A 10,572-nucleotide genomic window follows, 5' to 3' on the forward strand; every position below is an offset into this window, starting at 1 on the left:
ACCTTTGTGAGTCCTTGTCACAAATCCTAACTAACCAGATGGCGCAGATATTCGGCACAGCAGCAGCTATTAGCATGACTTCGCAAACTACTGAGTGTCCAGGAACATCAAATGAAGAGGTAGCGCCTAAACTCACGTCCCAAGATGATCAAATTGCTGGTCCATCTGTTGATGTAAGCAAGAACCACAGTGAAGGCATCAATGTGGATGCAGAAAGCTCAGATGAAATGGACATGGACCCACGATCGCTAAAGCGATCTAGATCCCCTTTGTCGAAAACATCCACTTCACTTATTCACTCAAAGACGAAAAAATACCTCAAAGACAACCTTACAAAGAACGATTTCCTCAAAGACAGCATTTTAAATAAAGCAGTTACTGAGTCAATCCTTTCGCAACCATAGGATTCCTCAAAATTCTTCATTGGAATTGCCGATCCATTCACGCTGCCGTAACAGATTTATTGTATTTGGCATCGAAATTCTCCCGGATGTTATTGCACTGCAAGAAACATGGCTTTCAACACATCAATCTTTTCATATAAATAACTTCCGATCTTTCCGATTAGACCGTCCTTCGAAAGGCGGAGGCTTAGCATTTTTCATTAGTAATAAAGTTAGTCTTAAGGTGAAGATTTCATATAAACATATGTCCCCTGAAAGTGAAATTTTTGCCTTAGATGTAACCTTACCGGGCTGCCTACCATTCACTTTAGTAAATGTATACTTCCCTGCGGGTGTGCAAGACACTCGATGTTTGGATTCCGCGGTGTCGTCATGGTGCAAGGATAAAATCCTTGTGGGAGATTTCAACTCCCATCACACGTGTTGGGGTTTCCGAACAGATCAATGTGGCAAACGTTTGTAGGATTGGTCAATAGATAACCATATGACTTGCCTCAACACCAGAATTCCTACATTTATTTGCAATCGGTCGCGCTCAGCCTTAGATTTAAGTTTCATAAGTTCATCTCTCACTAGTTCATCTTGGGCAGCCTTGGACTGTGCCACCAACAGTGATCACTGTCCAATAATATTTGAAATTGCTTGCCCGTTAATACCATCGTGCTCTCAGATCCGAGTATTCGTAAACTACAATAAATTTAGAAATGATTTAAAAGCACATTTGGCTCACCATTCTGAAGAGCGCGAAGAAACGCAACCTATGAAAATTTGTGCTATAATCAAACGATCATACAAAGAAGCTGAATTTATTGTTGAGTCTGCCAAGAGAGCCCCTCATAGTCCTTGGTGGAATCCAGACTGTACACGCGACTACAGACGAAGAAAAGCAGCTTGGAAGAAACTACTTTATAACCAGTCCCCCCAAAATTGGGCTGATTACAAATTTTACGCTGCTGTATTTAAACGCACAGTAGCTAAATCTAAAGAAGATTATGATAGGAAACACTATGATTTCCTTTCAAATCCCAAAAACAAAAAGGCGCTGTTTAGATATATGCGAAATCGAAAAATTCTGCCACCACCAATTAATATTGATTTTGTAACTCTATCATCAGATGAAATGATAAAATCACTAGAATAGATTGCAAAGGCCTTGAGCGTAGATTCATGTCGTCTATGTCACAAAACTTGCAAAAACCAGCCCTAACGTCAGACTTCAACGAAGTTACTGTGCCTGAATTAGCTCAAGTAATTCAAAACTTACCCTTGTCAGCTCCAGGTCCTGATGGAATTACAGTGCATATGATAAAAATTTTATTCGAAATATCTCCTTGTGACCTCCTAAGCATTATAAACTATTCTCTAAACAACGCCTGGATACCATACGATTGGAAACTAGCTAAAGTAATCCCGATACCTAAAAAACAAGGATTAGGTTATACCATAGAAAATATTAGACCTATCTCTCTTACTTTTAATATGGTCAAAATCATAGAGAGGATTCTACATTACAGAATTACTGTCTGGATGTCGGATAATTTAATATTGAATCCAAATCAAATAGGCTTCAGAGCTGACTGTTCTATATGGTGTGCCCATGCTGATTTAGAGAGCCGCATACAACTCGCTAGAAAAAGAAGACAATATTCTGCTTTAGTGGCATTAGACATAGCTAAAGCATATGACTCCGTGGAACATACAGTTTTACTGAATGTACTACGGAATCATAATGTCCCAAAATATATTATTGCGTGGTTGGCAGAATTTTTGAGATCAAGAGAATTTTATTGCTTTAAGGATGGCTGCTCTTCCTCTAAATTCAAACAGACTCGTGGTGTCCCCCAAGGAGCAGTCTTATCTCCAATATTATTTAACATATTAATGAGCTCCATTCCAGCCAATCAGGACGTGCAAGTTTACGTTTATGCAGATGATATTGCATTCTTCGCGGCCGATAACGACATATATTCTTTATACCAAAAATTGCAGAGATACTTGAGTGTGCTTGAGGTATGGCTTCAATCAATTTGCATGACATTAAATGTAAGTAAAAGCGCAATGTTGGTGTTCCCACTAACGGATCCGGTTTCAGTCTCTATAGTTTACAATCAAGAACCAATTCCCCAGGTTGAGACTCTTAAATATTTAGGTATCGTTTATGATGCAAAACTCAACTGGAGTCCACATATAGAAAATGTAGCATCTAAAGCACAGCGTGCTTTAGGTTTACTACGCAGACTGAGCAACCGAAAGTATGGGCTACGCAGGGACGCCCTCATAATGATATACAAAATGTACATGCGTCCAATATTGGAATTCGGCTGTGTATTATTCTCAGGAAGCCCTGCTTATAAAACTAAGCCTCTGGTCCTTTTGGAGCGTGAAGCCCTGCGCCTGTGCCTGGGACTCCCTAGGTTTGTAGCAAACAATGTTCTTTATCAGGAAGCGCGCCTACCAACATTGCCCAGCAGATTCCGCATCTTAACGATACAAACATTTCTAAAATTTTACAGTTTTTCAATTAGACGATCCGAGTATGTATTTATAAACGATCCAAACTCCTTCTTTCTAGCTCATTGGCCACGTTTTCACACCCCACAGATTATTTTAGTACAAAAACAATTAGACAGTTTAAATGTAAAAATTCGAGACGTTATTCCATCGTATGACTCAAATCAGAATTTAAAGATTGAATTCGATGAAATTTTCCCACAGAACCCTAAGTTTCATTCAGTCAGGTTATTAAATAATTTATTGCAAGATTACCTTGCACACGTACACACAATTAACATAATTGCCACTGACGCTTCTGTGAACGACGATAAGGCGGGTGTGGGCATTTTCTCGATGTCACTTGGCTGGTCATTCTCCTTGAGACTGCCAGATTTTACTCCCGTATTTGAAGCTGAGCTCTTAGCAATGATTCTTGCACTGCGTAAACTCCCTTTACATGAATCCAGCGCGGTAATTATAACAGATTCCCTTTCTGTCTGCTCTGCGCTTACAGCTTCAACAAATTCGCCGGCTCTAAGACGTTTCTAACATTAGTTCCCCCCAGCTGAATCTTGTAAAATTATTATGGGTACCAGGACACTGCGGATTACATTTAAATGAAATGGCCGATTCATTAGCGCGAGCATCCCTGAATGGACCAATAATATCGGTCCTTCCAGTGGTGGCACAAATAACCGCGATCAGATATCGGAATTTTTCAATTCGTAGAGACATAATTGAAACAATAACATCATGGACTGAATTTCAACACCTAAAATTTCCGTGGAAAATACATTGGTGTCCATCAAGACAATCGGAAGTAATAATCACAAAATTACGCTGCCGTGTCCCACCATTAAACCTATATTTACACAGGGCTGGTCTGGCGATATCGCCGCTGTGTCCATTCTGTCTAGAAATAGAAACCATAGAACACTACTTTTTAATATGTCGCCGGTATAAATTACAAAGAAAAAGACTTCTTGAAATTCCGCTCGCTAAATTAGGGGTAAATTTAACATCAGAAATAGTACTCTCTTTCGGTGCCTCGGTATTCGGCTTTAGCCACAGGGACGTGTTTGATGCCGTTTGTAATTTCATTCAATCAACTAAACGAATAAAATTTTAAATACATACTTTCACACCTAGAGATATAGCATGACATTTTATATTATAAAAGTGCAGTATAGGAAAATTATTCTGTCTGTTCTGATTACTAAATTGCACTGTAACAGTAGTTTCAAAAACCGTACCTAAAAGTTCAGGTGCCCAATTCTTGGCCAATCCCCCGGAGTGGGTACGAGCCATGTGCTGAGGATATCATCATCATCATCATCACCCGGCGAATCACCAGCGCTTTACGCACGGGGCTGATTCTGACTGCTCGCAGGGTTCTGACTACCGCACCGAGTTCGACCTCTCACTCCTTGCGTATCCTGTCAATAAACACCTTGACATTTGGTGCATGTGCTGGGTACGACTCCATCAACGCTGGAACTTCGAAGCCGAACCCTTCCATCATCTCGGCCCATGCCAGACGATCCCGCCCAGCCTTCTCGAACCATGCCTGACGATCCAGCCCGACAAGCTACAGTCATGGCACCAACTGTCATCAGTCCTGGCGTACAGCGTCAGCGGGATCCTGCGATTTTTGCGGGTACCGGGGATCGGGACGTCGAGGACTGGCTCGCCTCGTACGACAGAGTCAGCGCGCACAACCACTGGGAAGATAGGGAAACGCTCAACAAGGTAATTTTCTACTTGAGCAACGTTGCACATTTGTGGTATTGTAACCACGAATCCGAAATCCCGACATGGTCGGCTTCCTTCTCCGTCCCGTCCTTTTTATTGCGTCGGAATCGACCTTTACGGTCCACTTCCCTGTACTGGGGCTGGCAACCGCTGGATTATCGTTGCAGTGAATCATCTCACACGCTATGCAGAAACCGCTGCACTACCATCTGCCACTGCCCAAGATGTTGGATCATTCATACTGCGGCATTTTGTTCTTCCTCACGGAGCCCCTCGGGAACTTCTTAGTGATCGAGGCCGCGCTTTTCTATCTGAAGTCGTGACGTCGCTTCTGAACGAGTGTCACATCATCCACAGGACCACTAGCGCATACCATCCGCAGACGAACACGTTGACGGAGCGTTTCAACCGTACTCTTGGCGACATGCTCGCCATGTACGTCGCGTCCGACCATTCCAATTGGGACGCTGTGCTTCCGTTCGTCACGTTCGCCTATAATACTGCCACTCAAGCCACCACTGGTTTTTCTCCGTTTTTCTTACTGTACGGCCGCGAACCTTCCTGCACCATCGATACCATTCTACCCTACCAGCCTCCTTCATCAGAATGTGTTCCTGTCTCTCAAGCTGCGCAGCATGCTGAAGAATGCAGACAACTCGCCCGCTGTCTTACCACCGCAGATCAGACACAACAGAAGCTTCGTCGTGGTGGCTCAGACCCCCCAAGCTTCCCTTCCGATTCATTGGATTGGCTGTGGGTTCCACCTTTAGCTCCCGGCCTTTCTTCTAAGCTGCTCCCACGATATCATGGACCTTACCGCGTTATTGCGCGAACTTCCCCCGTGAACTATGTCGTAGAGCCTGTGTCGCCGTCTTCTGATCAGCGGCGTCGCGGTCGCGAAACTGTTCACGTAGATAGGCTCAAGCCCTTCTACGGTCCCTCTATATGCCACCTTATGCTTAGATCACCAGGATGGCGCCTTTTTCTCCGGAGGACAAATGTAGCGAAGAAGCGCCGGTTAGCCCGGCTCATCTCAAGCGTATGAAATGTAACGAAGAAGTGCCGGTCAGTCAGGCGCATCACCAGCGCTTTACGCACGGGGCCGGTTCTGACTGCTCGCAGGGTCCTGACTACCGCATCGAGTTCGATCTCTCACTCCTTGCGTATCCTGTCAATAAACACCTTGACATTATTATTATTATTATTATTATTATTATTATTATTATTATTATTATTATTATTATTATTATTATTATTATTATTATTATTATTATTATTATTATTATTATTATTGACCACGCCGCTCGACAATGCTGCCGCTCCACCCGTCCAAGAAAACGTATGCTGCGACCGTCAGGACTGCTTCGCCGTGTGCTGCCACCGTTGACCATCTCTTCAAGGCAACTCGGAGTGAACGTCGGCCTGCCTGTTTTGGAGCTGGGAATAGGGGAATAATTGTGGCGAAACGCGCCCCGCGACCGAAAGCCATTTTTTTTAATCCAGGCTCTCTCATACAGCCACGTCTGCTGATCTGACTGCACCCCTCTCGAGCGTCGGAGTAACCGCCCATTTCCTGCAAATGCCTCAAGACGAGGCGTAATTCGTATGCTTTGTTTCTCGTCTGCGCTGATGAAGCCGTCGATAATGAAGCTCTTAAGCGCCTGAACGACGCATCTATGTGGCCAATGGGATGCCTGTTTTTATTTATTTATTTATTTATTTATTTATTTATTATTTATTTATTTATTTATTTATTGTTTATTTGTTTGTTTGTTGTTTGTTTGTTTGTTGTTTATTTATTTATTTATTTATTTATTTATTTATTTATTTACATACCTACAGCGCCCAATGTTCGGCATTAGAGTAGGGGGAAGGAATATTATACATATGTTCAAATACAGATGGCTGATGGTACAGAAAAATACATTTAATACATAATCCTTCAGAAAGTATTGAAAAATACAGTTCTTAATGCAGCATTACACCTAAGGGTATTATGAAATACAATATAAATACAATGTAGTGACATAATATACCACAATATTATTAAAAAAAGTACAGCGATTGAGGCAATAGGCACTTCAGGTTAATAAAAGCCGTGGACAGGAAAGGTTAATCTCCTATTCTGTCTGAAGCAAAACAGATTTTGAACTAAACATACAAATGTTTCGACAACAAATTTTCAAACACAGATGGCATTGCTGTGACAATTTCAAACGGCAGTTTACTCCAGTCGTGTACAGTTTCTGGAAAGAAGGAATGCTTATAAAGATTGATACGGCATTCGTACTCTTGTACTTTTAGCGGATGATCGGTTCTGGGTGATATGTAACTTGGGTTCTTCGTGTATATGTCCCTGCACAAACCAGTCTTGCCTGTGTAAATATTGAAGAAAAGTTTAAGTCCTAAATATTTCCGTCGGTTCTCGAGAAGTGGCCATCCCAAGTTAACACGAATTTGTGGTGAGCTCCGAGTGAAATCATAGTTGGCGGTAACGAACCGGGCGGCGCGTTTTTGTATTCGTTCCAGTTGATTCCAGTTGATTTTGTATTCGTTCCAGTTTGTCTCTCGGTCCCAGGCAGACCAACCGTACTCTAACATGGGACGGACGTTTGTTAAATAAAGTGTTTCCTTTACCTTATGGGGGGCTCCTCAGAAATTACGTTTTAGAAAATTTAACATACGACTAGCCTTAGACGCCACGCTCTCTCTATGGTCATTCCAAGAAAGATCATTTTTACAGACAACGCCTAAGTACTTCTAACTGCTTACCTCAATCAATGTTTCAGTGTGTAGAAAGTAATTTTTAACAAGCTCTTGTTAGTGAAGCGAATGGCATTGCACTTGGCAGAGTTTAATTTCATGCTCCAGCTGTCGCACCACGTGGACACTGTTAGAAGGTCCTTTTGTAAGACACTTGAATCGGCAGGGAACCCGCCGTGGTTGCTCAGTGGCTATGTTGTTGGGCTGCTGAGCACGAGGTAGCGGGATCGAATCCCGGCCACGGCGGCCGCATTTCGATGGGGGCGAAATGCGAAAACACCCGTGTACTTAGATTTACGTGCACGTTAAACACCTCCAGGTGGTCCAAATTTCCGGAGTCCCCCACTACGGTGTGCCTCATAATCAGATCGTGGTTTTGGCACATAAAACCCCATAATCTAATCTGAATTGGCAGGGGACGTAATTGCGCGGTATACGCAACAATCATCAGCATACAGGCGCATGTGACTGGAAATATGCATTCCTGTGTCTTTTATGAATATCAGAAATAACAGGGGGCCCTAGACGGACCCCTGTGGAACGCCCGATAAGACTTCATTCTCTGATAAGGTCAGTCCCTCATTGACAACGCGCTGCTTTCTACCAGTCAGATACGCCTCGAGGCATTTCATCAGTGATGCTGGAATTTTGAGGGCAGACAGTTTTATCAGTAGAATATTATGTCCAACAGAATCAAAAGCTTTCCTGAAAATCCAGAAATACGCAGTCAACAGGGTGTCCGTTATTTATTTATGATTCGATATCATGAGTGAATTCGATTAGCGGAGTGTCACACGAGAACCCCCGTCGAAATCCATGTCGCTTGGGACAGAAGAATCCATTGCTCTGTAGGTGGCGCATTAAATTGGTATAAATTATACGCTCTAGTAGCTTCCATGAGAGGCTAATTAGTGAAATAGGTCTGTAATTTATTGTCTTTGTCCTGTCGCCACCTTTAAATGCCGGTACTATGTTACCAATTTTCCCTCTCCGATAGATGTTTGAAAAAGAATTACTAGAAATGGGGCGGCGGATGCAGCACAGTGTTTTAAGACATAGTTTGGAATTTGATCAGGACCAGATGCGGAACTAACTTTAACGTTCATGAGCAGTGAAGCAACTCCCTGTTCTGTTATTTCTGTGTTTTCCATTTGTTCGAAGTCGGCAGAAATTGTTAAGGATTCCACAATAGCAGCAGTGCTGGAAAATATCGATTGGAAGTTGTGAATAAAGTGCTCAGTTTTGCTGGTTACGTCATCACCATAATTTACGTCATCTATGTTATCAGGGACAGCTACTTTATCGTTCCTTTTACTTTTGACATACTTCCGGAGATCTTTCGGATTAGATTTTATTTGGTTACCTAATGTGCGCAGATATATGTAGCCTCAGCTTTTCTCATTTCTTTGTTTATGGTCTTGTTAAGATCATTCATCTTAAGATACGTGTTGGAATCCGGGCATGCACAATATCTGCGATGCAATCGGTGCCTTCTGTTAATAATTGATCGAAGATTGTGGTTCATCCATGGCTTATCAGTTTGTCGTCGGGAAGATACGATGCGTGATGAGACGTAAATTTGAACTAATGACAGTAGCTTAGCTTTAAACAAACACCAGGCAGAATTAACGTCAAGGCTTGACGTGTGTCGACGAAATTCTGGTAGAAAGCTGTCAAGTTCCAGAGATAGGGGTGAGTAATGCTCCTTTATTATAAAAGAACACCTTCCGTGGCGGAGGGCTTTTTTTTTTTCGGCGCATAGCAGTATACGTTATTTTGCACTAACGACTTCATGGTCGCTTATTCCGGGAATTACGATGACGCTGGGCACAAGATCTCGATCGTTACAGATAAACAGATCAAGTACGCTTTCATTAGCTGATTCTAACCTTGTTGAGCGCTCAACGAACTGGAACAGAGAGTTGGCTTTTAGCAGCTCGCCAAATGCCGTGGAAATAAGAGACGATGAATTATTTTGCGGTTGAAAGCTTTCTCATTTAATATGGGGAAAGTTAAAGCCACCACCAAGAATAATATATGTCGTGTTTAACGAGAGCAGGATGTCATTCGTTTGAAAGAAAGGCTCCGGTGACCTGCACTGGAGGCCTGTATAGAGCGATCCAATTGCTACGAAGTGGCTGTTTGCGTGCATCACCCTACACCAGACCGTTTCACAAAGGCAGCTTTCTACGTTGATAGGAGTGCTGTTCCGACTGCTGTGGATCAAAACAAAAACACCACCACCGTGGCTGTTGCGGTTTTTTCTGTACACAGTGTAGTCTGACAGAAGTATTTCCCCGTTGTAGACTGAAGTATATCTAGCCATGACTCTATGCCAATCACTACAAGATGTCTTGTGAATTTCGAAAGAGATTCAAACTCATGTTTTTTTTTTTTAGACTTTGACAATTCACAACAATGAAATTCAGGTTGTGCACTGTCTTCCGAGATGTAGCGAACTGTGATGGCTATCCGTCTAACTCGTTTACGTCATCAGTACCAGCATTATACTTGTAGGTCTTTTTTCCTATTTTGAGCTTATTTAAGATACGTTTGAAGTCACCGCCACGTGATTTAGCAAACAGAAACAACTTCTTGCGTTCAAAACGAACCTTCTTTGAGCAGTCTTCACTAATGCCAAATCCTGTTCCTTTTAGCCTCGAGGTGGCCGCAAGGACACATTGTCTTTCTTTAAAGGATATAAATTTTACTGATAATGCTCTCTTCTTGTGCTCAAAATACCGCTCTATTCTATGTGCTCTCTCCATAGATGTTAGTTCGAGTGATACGTTTAATTTCTCTGTACAGAAGGACGCAATATTTTATTCTGATTCAGCCCATTCAGCCCGCGGTGTCGGGAAGGCCGAAAAAAATCAAGTTATTCCGGCGAGACCTATTTTCTATGTCGTGTTGGCTATCACGCATTGAGGCAAGTGCAGAAGTGGCCGAGTCAACAGGAGATGAAATCCTTTCTATCGTGTGATGCAGTGATGTGACCCGTGACACGGTTTCCTCAGTGAGTTGAACTTTGACACTAAAATCGTTTATCTTTTGTTCCATAGCTTGCTGCTAATGCTCGAAGGCAGCGGATCTTATCTAGTATGTCGGACTGCCATTGCATCACCAATGGAATTTTCATAATAGCTTGAAACATTTGCTG

The sequence above is a fragment of the Dermacentor silvarum genome, chromosome 8, assembly GCF_013339745.2.
Source record: "Dermacentor silvarum isolate Dsil-2018 chromosome 8, BIME_Dsil_1.4, whole genome shotgun sequence".
Taxonomy (NCBI): Eukaryota; Metazoa; Arthropoda; class Arachnida; order Ixodida; family Ixodidae; genus Dermacentor; species Dermacentor silvarum.